The sequence below is a fragment of the Falco biarmicus genome, chromosome 4 (genome assembly GCF_023638135.1).
Source record: "Falco biarmicus isolate bFalBia1 chromosome 4, bFalBia1.pri, whole genome shotgun sequence".
Lineage (NCBI taxonomy): Eukaryota > Metazoa > Chordata > Aves > Falconiformes > Falconidae > Falco > Falco biarmicus.
The window spans coordinates 91435531-91455927 of record NC_079291.1 but is presented as its reverse complement, the minus strand read 5'-3'; the positions used below and the strand labels follow the sequence as shown (position 1 = coordinate 91455927).

Genomic DNA, 20397 nt, shown 5'->3' with positions numbered 1-20397 from the left:
ATAAGCTGAAACTGTCTGTGTAAGTGGAAAAGTAATTAACTTCAATAATCTTTGTATGTTTCTTTTCATAAAAACAAATCTGCTGCTGCAGTCTGTCATCCAGCTTTAAGAGCATAGCGGTTCTGATGGCTCTAACACTTACGATGGTGTTGCAACTGTCTGGATTTGCTCAGACAAAGGTATCCTAAAGATAGCAGCAGGCATACTGTGCACGTGGTTCTGCCATGGAGCCCTTCCTAGTTTTGAAGGTGTCTCTCTCAAGAATTATATTAATCAAAATGGTTTGAGATTGTTGGGGTTTTTGTTTTATTTTTTTAAGATGAAAAGCCTTGGCTGCACAAACCTGACTTCACCCTTTCAGTATGGCACTGATCAAGCGCCATATTCTGGCAAACTTCTCTGACTGCTTTAATAGGTTCCAAGCTGAATTGCAGGTTCAGGGAGTGGAGTCCATACAAAGTCAGTATCTTTCAGTGTCTCTTCCTATCTTTTTGTTAGTAGTTTTAACTTTGGAGGGTATCTACTGCTATTTGAAAAGTGAAAGAAAATCACATTGGTCATAGTTGAAGCCATTAATGTCCTGTTGGAAAGATGTTCAGGTGTTTGCACCCTAATAACAGCTCTAAGAGGAGGCAGGTTGTCTGCTGGTGTTGGGGCTGAATATGCAGATGTAAAAGATCTATTTTGAGACAGGGTGACAGCTGTAGTCAATGGTAAAGATATCAAAATAGACAAATTGCCAAAAAGAAGAAAAATATTAAGCTTAAGGTAGAATCTACTTGGGCTCTCTAGTTAAACTGCCATACGATTAGAGAAAACACATGGATGTTACCTGTGCAGATTTTTATTGAGGTCTATCCAAATATAGTATCGATGAGAAATTCTGTATTTCATTTGGTAATATAGCTGTCCCTACATAATGACTCATATATTTGGGAAATACTGTCTATTCTTAAGTTCTTCTCTTATCCCCTTCTTATAAAGGTCAGAAGCAATAGCATGGGACTGCAGGAATAAAACAACTGGTACTGATGAAATGGTGAAATATTTATTTGTAGTTCCCTGATAATGATCTTGTGAAGAGATACAGATGTACTTCTGGTATAATATGTATAATAAAAGCCTTTTAAAAAAACCCAACATATCTACAGAGTTGCAGAAAACTTGGAATGATCTCCTCAATACTTTCCTGTTGTATTTCTTTTGTCACCCACGTTGCCCACTTGATTCTTTTCTCGATTCACAAAAAAGTACATGCAAATGCACGTATAGGCTTTTTTTGTGCTTACATAAATCATGCTTGTATCCTCCTGTTTGAGGGACCTAGTTTGCTGCAGCCCTGTTAAAATGCTCCAAGTCCCAGGGCATTCTCAAAAAAAAAAAAAAATCAAAAAAATTTCCAAGATTAATATATTAGCTGAAATTAATTCAGCACAGAAGGAGTTGTTACACATCTTGGGGCCTGCTCACTTCTATACAGCTGTGACACAGCTTCCCAGATGGTACAATTATCTTTCTAAAATATTGTGGAAAACTTTCATTTGTCATTTGGATTAGTGTAGTGAGCTTTCTGTAAACACAGGGAGGGAGATATGCCTATCCGTGTTCTTCGTGGCAGTAATTAGCTATAATTCACTGAGAATCAGAAAAACATTTTACAGGAATAGGGAACAAGCCAACTTCTACTTTTGAAATCACTGTCCTGCATGGGTGTATCTCAAATCTTTTATGTATAACCAGAGCTTTGTGTGATTTGCTTTCTCTGAAGAGTGTTTAATGTTCTCCTGACTGGGCTGCCAAGGTTCTCACATGGTGGGCATGTTTTCATCATGGACTAGACTGTGGTATTTACAGTAATGTCTCGAATAGAATACGTAGGATGGTTAAAAACTGGGTGTTTAGTCATTCTTTTATCAGTTGGGAAGGAAGCTATAGTAGAAAATGTACCTTCTGTATAAACAGCATCTGGCTCATTTTGTGTATCACATGAATTTATAGAAATGATTTTAGCTAATCATGCCTGCCGTATAAATGATGTTCTAAAACATAATGCTGTTAAAATATTTTTATTTTTTTTATTGATAACATGTGCTGAGGATGAAGTTCTAGGATTGGGAAAAGATTGCTCTTGGATTAGGGAAAAGAAAAATAAATCAAAGTTTTGCTTATAAAGTCTTTTGGTTTTGTTTTTAGGACTTAATCTGTGCAAGCCTAAACTTCAGTAAGAAAGCGATCTGTAATAACAGTATTGAATGATCTTGTTCAGAATGATAATCTGACGAGTGGTTCTTATGAGCAGTTTGGGCTTTACATAAATTTACTTGCTACCTGTGGAAAAAACCAAGCTAGATCTTTGTTACATGAGGGGACAGGTAGATAGATACCTGTGGAATTATCACGTTCCCAATTTACAGTATCTCCATATTTTGTGACCCCTTAATCAGCAGCGATGTGACACAAAGGTGTGGGAGAAAATATGTTATGGATCGATGGATCCTTATTTGAGGTATTCTGCCCTGCTGGGGAGTGAAACCTGGTTTGCTTTTCTTTCTTCCCTTGTTTTAGGAGAAAAGTGTTTCCCCACAGCTGCAAAGGGGATGTCTTTTTGGTTGATGGGTTTACTATTGGAGAAACTAAATACAAATAAAACAAAGCACTTGCAACTAAAAATGAAATCACTTCAGTCATTCCAATTCAGTAGGCTGGGCTCTAGGGAGGAATAACATCCTCGGGGATGATGAAGAGGAGAGAGGGCATCTCTGCAGGTAAACTCATGCCTTTGGTGCACAGAGAGGCAGGAGTCAAAGTGCTTTCAAGTGCTTACAAGAGAAGATTATGATGCAGAAACCTCTTGTCCAGATACATACACTTGCCATTTTGCTGAGTGAAATAAGAGTTGATAGGACAAAACAGTACTGACTGTGTGGATGCTATCCAGTCCTTAAATTTGATTTTGATTTTGGCAAGAAACTGAAGGCAGTGAATTAGGCCATCTTTCTGTTTGTCTCTATAGGTGGGGAGCCTGGTAGCAGGTGGGGAAAGAGATGTTCTGTCTGAACACCTGAAGCTGTGCTCATATGTCTGTGATTGGGAGTCCTTTGGCAGTGTTTTTAACTGAAGAAGATTAAATCATAAAAAAAAAACTCCACTCCCTCCCCGCTCCCAACATATATTATGGTTTCCATTGGGAAAGATATCTTTGAAGTGTATTAAAAAGTGGCTGAAGTTGGCAGAGACTGCTAGAGACCATCCAGTCCAACCCTGATCAGAGTCAGGGCGGCCAGAGCGTGTTGCCCAGGGCTGTGACCAGTTGGGCTTTGAGCATCTTCAAGGATGGAGAGGCCACAACCTTGCAGGAAAAAAAAAGGTGATTTCCTGTGCTTAAATGTACCAGAGACGAGTTTGGCTCTGTCTTTATAACCCCCCACCAAATAAGATCTCCCCTGAACCTTCTCTTTTTCTGATCAGCCTCAGCTCTCTCAACCTCTCCTCGAGTGAGGATGGCCCACGCAGTCTCCATCACTCCAGTATGTCCCTGTCTCTGATGCTGGGGAGCCCATACCTGGGCTTGGGGGGTGTAAGATGTCACAGAAACAACCCTCCATGCCAGGTTTTTGTTAAGGTTAATCAACAGTAAAAAACACATTAATGTAGTTTAAAGCAGCTGAGGAAATGGCTGTTCTGGAACAGATGGCCTTCATTCACTTCCAGAAAGTTTCCCGGAGGAGGAGGTTGTCCCAGAACAGAGGTGCATTGGCAGGAGCTGGGTCTCCTTTGGAAACTGAGGCTGTGGTGGCAGAAGAGGAAAACTATTCCACGTAGAGGCTTGTTATTTATATCCTTATTGTAGAGAGGGCTGAGAAATTACACACTTCCAATGACCTCTGGGGCAAATATGGTGATAGTATTTGTAAGGATTATTTTTTATTATTATTATTCACAAGACCATCCTATATTCCTTTTTTTTGGTGGAATTCTTTTCTTTTTTGGTGGTCAGATAACAACTTCATTCTCCCTGGAAGTCAGTTGTGTCTCGGTGGGGTTCATGGGAGTGGGTTAAGTGCTGCACGAGCTCATTTCTGTGTGTCATGAGGGGTGTTGGCTCTGGATAACCAAGGGGGTCAACTCGGCACCTGGGTAGCCACCTCGAGCTTGTGCCATGAAAAAATCACTCTGCTGCAACTGCTGCACATAGCTCTCAGCTGCCAGCTCCATATTCAGGAGCTGTAAATAAAGGTTTTCATCCTGGTAATGAGTTTTCTGCAGCAGTGTGAAAACTCCAGGGTTTCTTGTTATCAGAAGATAATAATATTCTGGCAGTGGTACTTATCATGCCCGTTTAAATGTCCCAAGGATGCGATTATCTCCTGATTTCTCTCTAGCCCGTTAAGCCTTGTTTACTTACAGTGGAGAAAGCCTTTGTAGTCTCTGAGGTTGATTTCATTCATTGTGGTAATGATAGGAACAAAGTGACCATTCGCTTGCTGGTACCAGGCAGCCAGATTAAAGTCCCAAACATATTAAACTTGGTACTGAAGAAAAGTGAACGTATTTAAATGACCTCTCTTTCCACTTGTGTTTCAGCAGCTTCCAGGGTACAGATGGTTTTAACCAGGCAAAGTTAACAGGAATGCTGGAGGCAAACACAGGCTCTTTCAAATCCAAATGATCTCTTTCCTTCTTACCAGAAACTTGTTAGTTCTCTAACACCTATGACACTGCTGGATTTTCTGAAGGTGCCTGGAATTCAAGGTGGCAGTACAGTGTTTTAACAACATGTACCCAAGCTAACAGACTGGATTTCAATAGAAGAAAGAACTATTTTGAAGTATATGGGCATGTTCGTAAAGCAAAAATGTACTGGGAATAAATGATTTCCTGGCCTGGAGTTAAGCAGAGAGAAACATATTCTGCTGTCTTCTATCACTGTACTCCCAGAGCAGACCTTTGGAGGAAGGCCAAAGTTATTTTTGGAGAAAAAGATTTGAAAAAAGTTCCGAAGTCTTTGCAGTAATTAGTAGAAGCTTCCTGCTTAAGAATAAAATGCAGTGTATGTGCATAGAAATGTATAGAAAGTAGCACTGATGTGTTAATGCATTAAGCTATGAATACTTTTGCATAACCTTAAAATATACCAGTGCTGCAGACTAATGCATGGCATGCTGATCTACTGTTTGCTTGTAGGGGGATCGTCTTAGGTTATAGTACAGAAAGTTTAGCTGTGTGATGCTCCTGTATATGTCTGTTCTGTGCACTGTACCTGCATATAGCCCACAGAGGTTGTGCCTCTGCGTGGAGGCTGTGTACAGTAGGCATGAGATGTATTTGAACAATACAGATGTCTGAAAAGATGAAATTTCAATTGCAATACTTGTCAGTGAAAGAAATTCCTTTGAAGGAGGAAAGTGCGGCAGAAGTTTTACTCATTAAATTTCTTATTCATTCTGTAAGAAGCATTCTATGCATGATTTCAAAATTTCCCTTCAAGTATTGGGTTTTAAATGTCATCTTTTTTTCTTCTTTTAACATGGGGTTTGATGTCCAGATCGCTGGACATAAAGGTAGCCACAGCTTTTGTCACGTTATCCAGAAAACAGAGGTTAACTCTTCTTTTTTGGTTAATCAGACCTTTTTGTTAATGCAGCATATTGCCTGCTGAGTCATAGGTCTGGGATACACAGCGGGCCCTCCAGTCTTTGTTGGAGGTCAGCCCACAAGTGGGAAATACTGGTACCTGCCTAGTTATCACGGTTATACATGTAAGCTGCCTAGTTATCGCAGTTATACGCATAACCTGCCTAGTTATCAGATAGGAAAATGTCATCTTCTTCCACTGGGGAGCTTCCCACAGGGATGGGGACTTGCTGCTTGGGAGACCCTGTGTCCCAGATAACATTATTGCACTGCATGGAGCTATGGTGGAGAGCACGAGGTGAAAACAGGCTTACGGGATGTAGCAGGCAAATCTATCCATGTGGTGTTTGAAGGGAAACTCCTGTGCTAGCACTGGAAGGTGTGGAAGTGAAGCACAACCAGCAAATTGGATGGCCCCATACCAAGAAAAGTGAATGTTTAGCCTGAAGATCTTATGAGACCCTACCAAGTAGGAAGCCTTAATGACAAAAACAGTGAATAATGGTCTGATTGGGACCTGAAAGGTCAAAGTCACCAGGTTTTGTCATCGATAAAGAAAGGGTATGCATTAGTTAATTAACAAGGGTAACTGATGGATCTTCTTTGGAGATAATGCTGCCTGAGTGCCCATTCAGACCCATTTTTCTTCTGATAAAAGATATGACTTAGAAAGTGGGATTAGATTCTGTGCACATACAAAATAGGGTGAAAGAGCACTATTAAATCTACCTAGGTAGTCGGTGTAAAAAAAAAAAAAAAAAATCAATAAGAAGAGATGTTTCTTCTTTGGCAGAAAGTGGGTTCGTATTACCAAAGATGCCGTGGATCACAAGTTAGATGTTGCAGGGAGGGCAGATGAAGAAGATGCTATACTGTCAGATGAGATCTTGTGCTTTTAAGATTCAATTCTATTATTGATTACAACATCTCTGTAATAAATCAGGTACAAGCTTGCATTTAATTTTCAAAGACTGCAAATTCCGTTTGTTCTGCAACTTCTGAGTGGCATAAATCTTTTAATGAATGTTAAAAGGATTGCTTCTCAGACAGTAACCAGTCACTTGTAATTGTCCAAGGAATTCAGTTGTATTTAGAACATATCATGTGTTGGATGAATGGAAATTTCTCAGTTGTCAACATATTTTGATATTTTTTTTTTATGATTCCTTTTTGTCTTTACCTGAGACATAGAAAAAACAATTCAAAGTTTTATTAAGTGCTTACTTGCCATAGTGGTTACCTCATCCTAGTGTTGTTTTATAGACTGTAGTGATTTACAGAACAGTCAGCCTGGATTTCCAAGCTGTCCATCAAAAAGACTTATCTGCTTGCATTTGATAGGAGAAAAAAATGCCTGATTTTCTTGCTACCCCAATGTGTATTTTAACTATCCATCTGTGCATTTTGATTGACCCTATATTAGCAATACAGAATTAATCCTGTCAGGTATCAAGCAATCAAAAATAATGCTTCCCCCATGTCCTGTTCCCTGTGCCTACAGAAAACTCTGGGGAGAAACAAAAATGACTTCATAATAAATTCAGGAATGCACACATTCCACTGATGCTGTGTGACGGGCAGCATGGTATTTTGATCCAGGGTGTTCAGCTGCAGTGTATGGGAGGGACCAGTGACTATTCCAGCGATGGAAAACACGATTCCAGTTGTGTAGGCTGTGGGGGCTGCCCTGGGAGCTCCTGGCCACCCTTGCTGTTGCTGAGAGCTGTTGTATGTTTAAATGAGAAGACAGCACATTACAAATGGAGCTCGGTATTTAAACTACCTGGAGTAAGATGTGCATCAACACCCTAAGGGAGCTGTAATTACTCCTCCAATTATTGCTTACCCTGAGAATGACTTGTTACCTTTTACACCTACAAAAAATAAATTTGACTTTGCTGTTTTTCTTCGTCAGGTTTCTACTCTCTTAGCTAGACCAATAGGTATCACAAGGGTCTTCAGAAATAGCTCATAATACATAAGTGATGGAGCTGGAGCATTAGATCCCACTTTCTTGTATGGCTGTTTAGCTCATGCGAAGCCAAATGTCCATCCTATTTAATTAAATGCGGTCTTTGCCCCTGTAGTGATTGCTTCAACTGGATGATGTTTGTCACTAAAAAAAGTATCGTATTTGAAAGGTGTCTGATGATGTGACAGCAGAGCCTTCTTAATGAATCCCACTTAACAGGGTGACTCAGTTTGGGCTAGGCATGATTAAGTTTGTGATCAAGAGCTTGACTAAGAATTTTATAGTTGATGTTGATTAAGAATATTGGATGATAATTAATGCATAACTCCTGTCTTTTACGTGTCTGGAGAATCAAAATAGCTGAGAGGACTGCTAGAAAACAGTGGGGTTGCCAGCTTATTTGCAGCATTTAGCTGCAGCATTTTTATCCAATTCATAAATGGCTTATGGACAGCAACAAGAAAGGTGTCTTCCTTTTAAGTCCATCTCTTTGTTAATTATCACAAGCGTAAAAAATTCCATGAGGATGAGGAGGCTCAAACACCTCTGGGATTCAGTTGATTTTCTTGAATAAATATGAGAATGTAATATTTCAAAGACCTCCTCTCTCCTTTAGTTTCTAGGACTCAAGGAGCAAAAAACTGGGATCATGTTCTATCTCTTGTCATTTCCAGTTTGCACTTGTGGATGTGTCTGCAGTGTAATTAAACTCCTGGTTGTTCAGAGTCTTCATTTAATTTCAGAGAGGACCTTACTCAGTATCCATGAGTATGGGTGAGGACAGCCCTTTGAGTTCAGAGGATTTGGATAAGGGATCTTTCGATTTTAATTATTGCCTATTCTTTTTTAATACAAATATATCTCGCTGCTAATAATGTAATGGATTATTTCCACCACAGAAGAAAAACAGTAACAGGATGAGACCTGCAGTCATATTGACAGGCAGGCTTCAAGCGACTATTTGCCTAAAAAGGTACAGACTTAAAATAACATAAATTGTGTTATATAAAGGATCAGACTTGTGTTGTAAGAGAAGTTCTGGCAGCCCCAAATCTTGTTTTTCAGCTAAAGCCAAACCTGAAATTATTCTTAAACAAGATTCTCCACACTGCTGCAGAACCTTCATATTTTTTCATCTAGATAAATTAAAAATACAAAGCTTTATTATGTGTTGCACTAAAGAGGAATGAAAACAATATTTTATGCAAATGAAATGTTGACGTAATTGAAACAAAATAAGTACAGGCATTAATTTTACTCTCTTTTAATTTCATAGAAATCACATTTATCAAAAAATTATATTTGGAAATACTGAACTTCTTCTATCAAATTAAAGTCTAACAGCTTTTACATACTACTGAGTAACTCGATTTGGCTCCAATGCAGGAGTTCATATCTGAATAGAGAAGAGAATGTACTTTTAAAATCAGAAGCATGTAGAGTGGTTGGGTTTTTAAGGAGAGGGGGATTAACCTGCAGAGGTCTTGTAAAGCGCCCTGTGAGCACGGTGAACCCCTGACCAGTGGCTTAGTCTGTGTCTGAATAACAAGTCTGCAGTTTGTTGAGTTTGGAGAGATGATCCCAAATCTCTTCTAAAATAGTACTGAAGCAGTGTAATGGGACCACACATGTTGGTCCCCCTCAGTGTTCCATCCAAGGGCTCATGTGGAGGGAGGACAGTGATGGTCCGATGGGAACACTTCGGTGGGGTCAGCGCGCACATGCTTCCAGTGCAGTTTGCAAGTGCCCGCTCAGGACTGTTCTCACGTGGGGCTGGATTTTTTGTTTCTACCCACATGAATAGCTACTTTCCTGGGCTTCCCAGAGCATTTCCTTGCTCGGAGACTCTCCAGGGCCAGGCGCGAGGGGAGCTCTGTTGGCTGTGCGTGCCGGCTCCCTTTTGAGCTGAATATCGTGACAGTTGGGCAAGGATGCTTGGAGAGCTTGCCCTCTTCCTGAGGAGCGTTATGAAGATCAGAGGAGCCCAAATCTGTCACCTTAGTATCCAGCAGGGAAGTGATGGAGAGAAGGAAGATTAGCAGTGATAGGTGAAAATAAATCCTCCTCCTCGCTTTCCCTGTGGGGCAGCGTGATGGAGTTGTTCCCGGCACAGCGCTGCGGAGGGGTGGGCTTGCTCGCACCTTGCACACAGCCTCCACGGGGGCTGCCGGCGCTCCTGGGCCGTGGCGCTGCCTTCTCCCTGCTGCTCCTTCGCTACATGTTACGGGAGTGTGAGAATTGATGTGGCAGTTTGCATATATAAACTATTCTTGAGACAAATCCAAAGGTAAGCTTCCAGAGGGAACTCCGGGTTTGACTTTGGCGTTTGGCAGCGCAGGCATCCTTAGCGTGAGTCGTGCTTTTGTCTGAGACAAGGTAAAAATGAAAAGTGCCCCTGGGTTCTCCGCTGGTGAGATGCTTAAGTCCCTGTGGGACCTTTGATATTGCAGATGAAATCTCTTTTATCTTCAACCTTTGTGCCTCAAATATCATACTCCCCCCCCACCGCCATGGTAGAGGCAGTACAGCCATCATATGAAATGCGTAAAATGACAGAAAGTGTTATTACATCACAAGGGTAGGGTTGGAGCTGATGGGACAATATGATTCTTGCTCTTACTTTGGCATATTTTTTTGTATAACCAGTTTTCACGTGAAGCCTTTTGAAGATGAGGACAAAAAAAAATTGTGCAGGTTGATCAAGTAAAAGTTGAAATTCATGAACAGTTCAGTATATTCGTGACTATTTGGAAACATGACGTGCTGGTAATATAACATCTGAGCTTTACATAGCCTAATCAACAGATGTGTATTCCCCCTCCCCTTATTTTCCTTTCTCCCTTTAGACTTACGAATTAGTTTTTCCCTTCAGCAGATTGTTTTTTCTTTATTTCTCCTACTTAGATACTGTAAAAAGTAATTAAGATAATCTTATCAAAGGAACATGAAACAGAAATTTAACTGATTAAATTTCAGACCAATTAGTCATACAGAAGCCTTTGTGTAGACCTTCTGTGGATTCTGCACTGCTTGTGCTTTCCATTTCCTATTGCACAACAGCACAAAGTTAGGAAATTGCATTCCACAGAGATGGTAATTAACTTTGGTAATTAAAATACCACCTTCGTAGCAGATAACCAGTCAGCTTCAGGTCAATGACAATTTTTGATGTGACCCATTTAATCTTACAGAAGATTGAAATGTAAGAAATCACATGCATAATTTTGCATGCATAATCATCTAACTTCACTAAGACGGTGGAACAGGGGAAGGGGGATTTGAATTTCTGTCCAGGAGACAATCCTAAATAAATATATTGTATTAATAGATATGATGTATATTGTATTCTATTAGAATACTGTTTTTTGGTTTATTAAATTGCCTTGCTCTGTATATGGATCAGATGGGGGTTTTACTGCTTTTAATGTGCTATTACTTCATACCTTTGCTTCTGAAGATTTTTAGAATCCTTAGGCAGTGTATACACTGTCTTCCATGCATTGTAACAATAGATCTCCTTTGAACGTCAATCCATTCCTTCAGTTAGGAGTATTATATTATCTATATGACCTACAATGTAGTTACATCATATAAATAGTCTACAGATTATTTGCTCTATGTGAAAAAGAGAGAAAACGTGCTCTTTTGCTGTTTCACCGAGGCAGACTTAGATGATCTTGAGACATTAAAGAGGATATGAGGTCAAGAATCAGCTTGTCAGCTCCACCCCTAGAGAATTTAACTAGATGGGGAAGTAGGAAAAGCAAAGCTTTTCCGTTGTTGGAAGGACTTTGGCCATAAATTATGTTGATGATTTGCCTTGTGGAAGTAAACTTTGTTTAGAAAGAATGCGATCAAATGTACTAAAATTTATTTTCATACGCCTCCTTTAGACATAGACTGGAGGAATGCTATTTTATTGGGTGTTTTATTGCCAATATACAAGATTGATTGCTACCTGATGCTGTCTTCCATATGTAGATTAAACCAAAGCCAGAACCAAAAAATTCCTGTTCCAATACCACAAATGTTGCAGACTGAAAGAAACAGTTGTCATCAATCTGGAGCAGTATATGGGAAAGTGGTAGAAAAAAATACAAGTGAAATAAAATGGCAAAAAGGTGTGGAAACAGTCTTTCTACACTAGGATATGGAGCACTTCTTGTCAGTAAGCACAGGGAAGTGGGGGAGGATAGAAGGGTGTGCTGAACGCTAATATCAGAGTAGTTCTGCAGTTATTTGGAAGTCAAAGTAAAACCTCCTGTATTTAAAGAAATGTAATTAAATATTTTTTCACAGATGTCATTATTTTCTACAGATGTTATTGCTCACTCTCTTACTTTAGTCTCCTTGGAAATAAAAGGAAGATTAGTAATGAGATGAAAGTTGACTTAAACTAAAAAGAAATTAGACCTTAAAAGGAGATTATTAATTATAGCTATCTTCAAATAAGATGGAAACAAGCCTGGAGGAAGTAGAAGATTATCAGTGTTTGTAATAACTGAGCCCAAGGTATGTGTACAATGTATTCAAAGCCCTGAAAGCCAAGGATCAGAAGAGCAGGTGGTAGGATGCAGCTAGTGAATAATCCTGTTAACCTCATCAATACTCAACTAGGCAAAAATAAGGATGGGGGGGGAAAAACGCCTGTATTGCTACTGGCAATGAAACAAAAAGGAGATCAAAGCTGTCAGAGCAGCACTGCTAAAAGTTAGCTGTGCCCAGCGCTAACAACTTTGCTACAGAAATTTACTGTGTGATTCTCTGAAATCTCTTGATCAGTACAGAATAATAAATGAGTGTATTATTAAATATTTTAAGGAACAAAATATTTAGACTGTGGTTCAAAGCTTTTTTGTCAGTATGAAATCATCAGAGATGTGATGTTCAGTGTGGTATGTCATCTGGAGAGCAGCTGCACTTAATTCTATCACTACTCAAGGCATGTGATAGCACCCAGAAAAAAGATGGCTTGGAAGGAAACTGGATTGAGTCTCTAGTGAAGCATTGTATCATCATCCGAATGACCCTTTGGGGCAGCTGGGGAAGAGGAGCTGGATGATGCGCAGCATCCTGGTGATCTGTGCTCTCATCCCGCTGCAGCCCATGCTGTTTGTCCTGGCTGGGTGCACCACTGGCTTTCTCTGAAGGCAGGAGATACTCATCCCCTGATCCCAATCATGCACCGCAGGTTCAAGACAGCCAAGCAAATACGTATTTTTAAGCCAAGTTTACTAAAATAGGACACTGTTGGTATGTGCCAGTTTCTTTCCCCCAAGTCCAAATTATTTTTTTCCTAATTTTTACTAACAAAGTATTTCAACCAAAGGAAAAAAACCCACCTTTTTCTGACTTCACTGGAGGAGGCATCTCAATGATATGTATTCCCATCTGCTTTTCATCTCCCTTCAAAAGCTTATGCCCTGCTTAAATGGGACATTTTAATCTAAGAAACTCTTTACTGAATTTTCTTTAACCTTGGGTGCCTGCTGTGAGGAGCCCTCTCTAGAAGTGGGGTTATGTGCCCCCAGGTTTCCAGGGAATGTAGCTTCTGTTCGAAGTGGTCTGGCAAAAGGAGCCCTATTTCAAAGGCATCTGCTTGATTTATGTTCAGAGCTGAGTTTTCTTCCCCCTTGCTGATGCCCCAGAGGAGTACCTGGCCATCTCTGGAGTGGGGGTAATACCAAGCTGGGAAAAGCCTGGAATGACGAGCTCCTCACTCACCTTTTCTACCTTTAAAGTCCTTTTTGTGTGTGTGTGTGGTTTTTTTGGGTCAGAGGCATGGGATTACATGGACAGTGCCTGAAGAGAAGAGGAAAGGTACTTTCATACCACTTATCTCCCAAGTTTCTGCTCTGCGCAGAAGTTATCTGTTACAGATAATAGGAAAAGAAATTGCAGTTAATGAATAAGGGACTTGACTAGTGCTTATTACCCAGACAAGGCTCAGGGTAAATGACATAGCCCAAGACAAGTAGAAAAGTTAGCCTGAATACAACTCATTGTGACAAAATCAAGAGGGTTTAGGAAATTATTAAACCTTTTTGAAAGTGGAAGTTCAGGGCTTTCACTGTGAATATTAATGTCTCCCATAAAAAGAGCTTTTTGTTCATGAAGTCCAAGATCATACAATCAGTAGAAATTCAAAATTAATCTTTATTGTATGATAAAGGACCAAGAGAAGATAAAAGAAAAGATGTACTTGAAGGGAAAAGTCTACCAGGGATATAATGCTATCGTACAAAAATATTCTAACATCTATGGTTCCTTCTAGAATTTGCTGTGTGGAGAGTAAGGTTTTACTTACTAAGATTGTGGTGGGGTTTGTTTTTATTTTGTATTTGATGAGTGGGAGATCCAGGGAACCCTTGCAAGATGGGGTGGTTTTCCCATTTGCCTGCATACGTCCCATGACACATGTGTAGAGTTAACAAACCTGTATCACAGAGACAAAACTGTTAAATAATGAAAGTATTCTGGGGGGATTTCAAAAGGTGAAACTGGAAGGTCCAGAGCCCAAATAAAGTACTGAATAAGACAAGGAGCCAAACAGCGTTGCTCCCCTGGCTTTGGAGCTCTCTCATAGCTCTTCCTGGTTGCCTTTGCAGTCTGTGGTGGGGTCTCCTCCCTCTCTCCCTCCCTCCCGCTTCGTGACTAGGGCTCATCATGGGTTCCTGGTCTGCTGGTCCCACTCATGGTTTGTAGCTTCACTTGTCCTAGATGAGCTGCAGCATCCTGAGTGCAGTGAGCAGCCACACCCCGACCTCATGTCTTCATTCTTCCGGAGCTGTTCAGGCTCCTCTGGTAGGACGATGACTGGAGCAATTGGAAACAGTAAATGACATGCTGGTGTGAGGTAGCACAGCTGTTGGTGAGATCCTGATGATCATCATCTTCTGGAAGCAGCAAATGTGCATGCAGTTACTTCTGTGTTTGAGCTCTCAAGCTCAGTAACACCACAATGTATTAATTCTTCCTAGCGCTGAGGGATCATTCCATTGCAGCCTGCCCTGACAAGTAGGAGAGTGAGGGTGAGAGCCGCAGAGTCTGATGCTGCAGCTGCTCACAGAAGCAATCTGTTCTGTACCATTTAATTTGCTAATAACCAGTAATTTACAGCGAGGCTCTATTGTCTTAATAGGAATACTAATGAAATCTGGCCTCTTCTTTCTGAATGTAGGAAGGTCACTAGTGATAGTTCTGCTGTTTCTTCTGTGGAGTTGTCTGCCATGTCTTGTTGGTGGGGATAAGAGGATGCTAATAAACTGTATGGACTCTTCATTGGTCTAGTCAGAAGTTAAAATTAATGCAGGTTTTATATTTCCTATATTGCTTGTTAGGCTCTCTAGGAAGCTTATGGACAAAACCTGCTATGTAATGTGAAATGTTTTGAGTAATCTTGTCATGCAATTAGCTTGTATGAATCTTAGCTGTGGACTTCATGGCAATGAAAAACTGAATCTGCCCTCTTTTGTGGGCTTTTGTTGTTGTTTGTTTGGGGTTTTTTCCTCTACTTGTTTGCACTGCCTGAAAATCCAGTCTGAATTAGTATTTTGCTGCAACTGAAGCAGAACTTAGTAATAAGAAACCTCATTTCAGACCACAATGTTTTTGTATTTGAACTTCAGCAATTGATTTTTATTTTTTTTTCCATGCTTGGCAACCTGATCATTTTTAAAATTTAAACAGTGTTTTGCTTCCCTAACCATTTGAGCTCAGGGCTCTTCCAAAAAGTTGTGGGGCATTTTGAGGTCTTTGGAGCAAATAGAGAAGCCTTAGAAATAGCTGTTTAACCTGTCACCTGCACAGATGAAAGCATTTTCCAGAACGCTAAAAGCAAGGTATTTGTCTTGCATTCATGGCTTGTAAAAATGTTCTAGTGGGTATGATATAGAAAATAAGAAATGGCTTCAATTCCATAGTGGTGTAGTCGGGTTCCTCAAGTGAAAGCAACTGCCATATTGCAAATAAAATAATTTTGCCCTCTTACATCTTACTGTGAAATGCAGGTAAGTATCCGAGTAGCCCCCCGTGACTCGAGTGCTCTCTGCATGCTTTAAGAACATCACCCGTGTAAGCATCTGCTGCACTGGGACTATGGAGGGGCCACGAGAAGGATGTGAATGAAGTAGCTGGATTGTTTCCAGCTGGATTCGGTCTGCAGCCGGTCCCTGTGGTTGTGCTGACAGAAACCTCGAGGAGAGCCCGTTTGAGGAAAAAGAACAGTGTAATTACTTCTGACAACAAGGAGGGTGGAAGAGCAAAGAGTTAGAGCTGGAGTACGAGAAGCTCATCACCAAACTGTCCTCAGGGCCAGCGTGGTGCTGCACTGTGGAGAAGAACGCAGGTCACTCCTTGTTCTCCTTGGAGAGTTCTCTGTATCTGGGAATTTTAAAGTGAGTAATAGGCACGGGAATTGTTATTTGTTGGAGCAGTAATAATCCAGCAGGATATGTGGTTAATGAAGTACATCACTCCACGCTTCTTGCGTAGCTGATGGCTTATGATTCATCTCATGTTGCAAAGCCCACATGTGTTATTTGAACAAGTTACACGGCCCTTAGAGAGGTGGTGTTCAGTCAGCCTTTGCTCTCTATTTGGAAAAGTCTCTTGAGCAAACAAATAATTGAGATGTACACATCTCTAATGTATAGGACAACGCAGATCTACACAACATTGTGTTGTGTATGTTGCAAGAGAAGCAAAAAGATTTTTAGTGCAACCCTGTCTTCTAGGAGATGGAAACCACTGCTGCTGTAGTTGGATTTCTGTCAGCTAGATGAGAACCGAGCCTGCTGGGGAGCCTGAGGACATCTGTATGGCGTGCATCCTCGGTAATTTTGTTCAGGTCTCAAGTCTAACATTAAAGAATTAATCTTTTTTGTTGTTGTTGTTAGAGGAATTTAAGAAGAACTGTGTTAACAAGTTGCACAAAGGTTGGAATTATATGTATTTTTTCTAGTACTTGAGAATTAATGAAATTTGTGCTTTCTTATAGGTCTGTTGCCAAAGTGTGCCTAGACCTATGTTAAATTAGACTGTATGAACTTGGGCGTAGGAGCAATCTTCTTTTATTCTGTGTTAGCTCAAGGAGATTTTTGTCAGCAGTGGGCCTCTTGCATGTTACAGACAGATTTAAAGTCTCATATAATTTGGCACAAGCATACGTGGCGGTCTGTAACATAATGATAACACAGTGCTTAGTTGGAGATGGCAGGTGCAAATGCTTTATAAAGAGGTATTAAATTCATTTTGATAATAGGTGAACTGAAACTGCAGCCACTTTAAACTAGGGGACCAGACCCAAATTCTGCACCTGCACTGTGATGCTTTTTGTAGTTTACAGGAAACAATCCCTGGATGGTCTTGTAGCTATTTTCAGTAGTGGGCTGGATTTTGAATGGATTCATTTCACCTAAATTCAGCTGTGGATGGCCAGGTCTCCATGGAATTAACTCTCCATCCTGTTGCTTGTTTTGTTAGTTGCTCATTTCCTGAAACTCTTGGTATAACACTGAGATGGCAGCTATGGCTGTGTCTGGATGGCATCGCAGTAGGGGAGAGCGGTGGCCGAAGGAGATGGGCTCCACTTTGTCCCATCTGGCTGAGCCCGTGGGTATCCCTGGAAGTCCTGAGAACAAATCTCTGCCATAAACGACACCTGCGTCTTGCTCAGTATGGTTTTTCTCTACAAGAGCCATCACCGGTAATGTGGAACAGGGGGAGGCATGCTCTTAAAATGAATTGTAAGCTTCCAGCGACTCTGCTTTTCATTGTGCTGTTGTGTTCCTGGCAGCTTTTGTGCCAGTGCTCCATGTTTTCCGCGGCTGGTGGAGCTGAGTGCAGGTCTTAATTGTAAACGCTGCTCTTGGAGCTCCATGAAGTTGTAGGACGAGTGATTCATAGCAGCCCAATGCGGTCAAGTTGGTGGCCTCTCCTTCAGCATCATGTATTAATTGGAGCTGATGGTATCTAAAATGAATTAAGTGTATATACAATAGAGATTTTTTTTTCACCAAATTCAGAACTTCTTTATGTTTATTGGTTCCCATTTGCAAAATAAGACTTGTTGAAAACTCAAGGCACTAGTTTGTATTTTAGAAGTGCCAGAGCTAATCTGTTGTTAGTCCTTTCCGAAATCATCCCGATGTGAAAATGAGCACCAATGAATCAATGTAAGAATGATCACATGGGTTTCACTGCATTTTCTGAAGCCTCTCAGATCTCACACCTCTTTGCATCTCAGCCAAATTTCCAGAAAAAGTGTGCGTGTGGGTGGAAGGAAAAAAAAAAAAAGTCATCAGAATGAGGTTTGGTGAGGGAAAACGCTGGGCTCCTGGCCTGGAAAATGTGGGACCTGTGAGCTGAAGTGCCAGCCGTGGCTGATACATCACAGAGAACAGGGACAGGTGAATCCCAGATGATTTAGGACATAGTGAGTGCAGCATTGATTTCATTCAACTTTCCATAGGAGAAATAGCCCAGCTGTTTTCCTTTAGATTTTGCACAGGTTTCAGCCTATCAACTTGTTTAAAAGCCTTATGGGAAAATAAATGCAGTAAGAGGGAGTGTACTGTGAGTGAATGCGTCACTTAATTGTTTATTAATATGAAAAGAGTGCAGTGTTAATAACAAATCTTACACTTCTGTTAGCTGCAGTGAGAAGTTAGCTAAGTTACGTGAGATATATGTTTAGTTCCAGATGTTGTACAACTTTTTATCCAGTGCAGGGCAGATCTTAGGAGTTGCTGAGTATCTTCATCACTTGAAGGCTGATGAGAGCTGAGGGCTGTCATCACCTTGAGGGACCAAGTCTTGCATACCTATGAATGGAGCATGTGCTTGCTCTTTCATAGCATATTGGTGAAAATCTGTTGTAGACCTAAATATCATGGGTCAGGAGCGCCACAGATGCTGTGATCTTAAGGTATTTTTCAGTGTAGTCAGTTTTAATGACATTTGAAAGAGGCAACTGGTCTGAGGATAAGTATGATAGGGTGACATATGGCATAGCAGATATGGGTTTACCTCCTGCAGCTTGTCTTCATGTTTGACTCGAGCAGAGTAGAAGGGAACCTGCCTGGTGAGAATATTTGATTCTGTCTTTTTGCATATGTATTTCACCTAGGGATGGTGTTTTCCTAAGAGTGCTTATCCCTGCTGAAAATGAACATATTTTATTTTACATCATTGAAGCAACAATGTGGGGAATAAACCTTAATGTATGAATAACTCCGTGTGTGTGCAGGGGCTCTGCACCGTTCCTTATCTGAAGGTTTGAATCAAAACTCATGCCAGAGCATGAAAAAAATGGGTTTGAAGGCAAGCAGCACTGCCAGTGTTTGCCTTATTTTTCATCCTTTGTACCATAAGCGATTGAGGTTATGAGGAAGTTCCTCATCATGTGTCTTTAGTCACTATTATCTGATTATGATCACATTGCAATGAAATAATGGAAACTGCAAACTGAATCTCTGGGGCTGCTGGGCAGGTGCTACCTCAAGGGCATAGTTAGACCCGAGTCTCCGCTGGGTAGCGTATGCTGGGGGGAGTGTGGAACAGGCATCGCAGGGGCTTCAGCTGGTGTCCAAAAACCTGCTCCCACGCAGCCCACGGATGCGGAGCACCCGCCCTTCCCATGTGCAGGGACTCTTAGCTGAGTGGCATTCCCTTGTTTTGTTAAACCTACAATTTATTTTCTCCTCTGTTGGAAAAGCTGAGAAGTAAAACTTAAAAAAGATCACTTCTTGTTGAAAATATGCAGGCAAAAGTATCATGGTTGAAAAATGGAACTCTGAAGGCAACATAACAAAAAAATTCTGGAGGCTTTCAGATTCTTACTGATAACCTGTAAACACGTATGAAAATTGTGTATATGTATGCATTTACAAAATTGTCCTTTTTCCCAAAAAAATCTTTTTTCATTATAAAAAGCTGTAAAAACCTGATGGAAAAGCTAGATGACAGAAAACAGCCAATTCTCAATATCACTTTATGCTGCTGTAACACCCAAATGCTGAAGGAGCTATATAAACACCTAGGAAACCACAATCTGTCTTGAAAAGCCTACAAGTAAAAGTAGATTTTCAAAGACATAAAAGGTAGATTGGTGTCTGGCTCTTGCTGAAAATCACTGAGTACCTCAGTCTGCTGAGCATTGTTGAAAATCCCACCCAAAGCCCTTCTCTGTTCGCATGGAACAACAGGAGTATGCAGTAAAAGATCTGACAGCATCTTTCTACCAACTGTTTTCTTTGTAAGTCACTAATATTTCTTCTTAAAGATCGCATGTGATACTGAAAATGTATTAGTGGGCGGGTTACAGACCAGAGGATGCATTAAAAAAAAAAATACTGAAAAATAATAATAAAAAAGGCTGCAGCCGGCTGGTTTCCATCTCCTCCCTGGCTGAATTAAGAAAGATGTTTTTCTCCCCAGTGCTCTTCTTTCTCCCTCCTTTCCATTTTCTGCATTATGTTTCCTCCTCCAGACTGTGGCGGTGGAGCTGAATGCTGATGAGACCATTGGCAGTCTGTCCCCAGACAGAACTTCTTAAGGTCATTTCTCCTGGTTCTCGATTGCTTGACCTGCTCGTTTCTCTTCCCCAGCTATGGTAGGCTACCCAATTATACGCTGTTATTTTTATGATACTTGCTTGTCCTTCTCAGCCTTAATCTTCCTTTATTGTCAGGAACACTCACAGTCTCTGTAGTCTAGTTAGAGCTAAAGTTCATAAGAGAAATGTTTTAAATTGACAGTTTCAAACGAACAATCAGGAGTGCAGGCGGTGA

General features: G+C 40.7%; 1 protein-coding gene across 4 annotated transcripts in view; it reads left to right on the top strand.

Annotated features, from left to right (window-relative positions):
* The window catches only part of LOC130148520 (contactin-4), a 339116-nt gene that overhangs the window by 71096 nt on the left and 247623 nt on the right, over positions 1-20397 (top strand). The window contains exon 1 of one of the 4 annotated variants that reach the window (XM_056337221.1): positions 16345-16440. The exons of 2 other annotated variants lie outside the window; for them this stretch is intronic. The gene's annotated coding sequence lies outside the window, so the exon portion shown is untranslated. Of the gene's footprint in view, positions 1-16344; positions 16441-20118; positions 20220-20397 lie in introns of those variants that run through there. One more of the 4 variants, XM_056337220.1, reaches the window with a different exon arrangement.